The sequence below is a fragment of the Phytophthora infestans genome, genomic scaffold, assembly GCF_000142945.1.
Source record: "Phytophthora infestans T30-4 supercont1.201 genomic scaffold, whole genome shotgun sequence".
Taxonomy (NCBI): domain Eukaryota; phylum Oomycota; class Peronosporomycetes; order Peronosporales; family Peronosporaceae; genus Phytophthora; species Phytophthora infestans.
In genome coordinates, this window is record NW_003303558.1 from 94,757 (window position 1) to 95,699 (window position 943).

The following is a 943-nucleotide window of genomic DNA, read 5'->3' on the forward strand; positions in this document are numbered from 1 at the left end:
CGTGCGGCACGTCTGTTGACGCTGCATTCCCACTGGATCAGCTGAAGCAACAGCTTTCGCGCGTGTTCGCGCCGCTAATCAGGCTTACCGTGTCCGGTCAAAGTTCCTTGCTACCCGCCAGGGTAAGAAGGATTTATTGGACTATGTCCAAGAGTTGAGAACTCTTATCGCCGGAATGGCGGCGGACCCTCTTCCGGAACTGGTCAGCGTGACCGTGTTCATGGAGGGACTTCGTGTGAGCGCAGCTCGAACGGAAGTGTTCCGTGTACACCCTAACTCTTTTGAAGAGGCGGTGGATGTGGCATTGAATGCCGAGCACAACTTCAGGTCGGCGCGACCTGGTTGGAGCGCTGGTAGCGCAAGCTCTTTGAGCGGTCCAGAGCCGATGGACCTCAGCTATGCTGAAGATGAAGAAGCGGAGCTTCTTGCTGCGGAGCAGCGCGCCGGCATCCGCCGATGCTTTGTGTGCAATAGCCCTAAGCACTTGAGGGCCTATTGCCCTCTGCGCAAGAAGCGCGAGGCTCCGGTGAGCCAACCCTCCGGGTCATCGCCGGGAAACGGCAACACCCAGTAGGCGCGGGGCGGCCTACTGGGGAAGAACTGAGTTCTGTTGTGCCTCGAAGAGGTAGAGGGCAACGGGGCTCAGCCCCGAAGAGAGCTGAGCTCTCTTACGAGAAGAGTGTGTGCAAGCCGGGCTTGCTGGTCGTTCAAGCGAACGTGAAGGGCTTTGCAAAGCCATGGAGAGTCTTGATTGACTCGGGAGCCTCGGGCAACTACGCCCGTCGCTCCACCCTGGAAGGGAGTCAGCTGTATGCTGAGGCACTGGAAGTGCCAACGAGAGATACGATCTCTGTCCGTCTCGCGACGGGGACACTGGTAACTGTGTCGAAGGTCTCTGTCGACCTTGGAGTGAAGTTTGAGAACTTCGATAGCGTGGAACGGA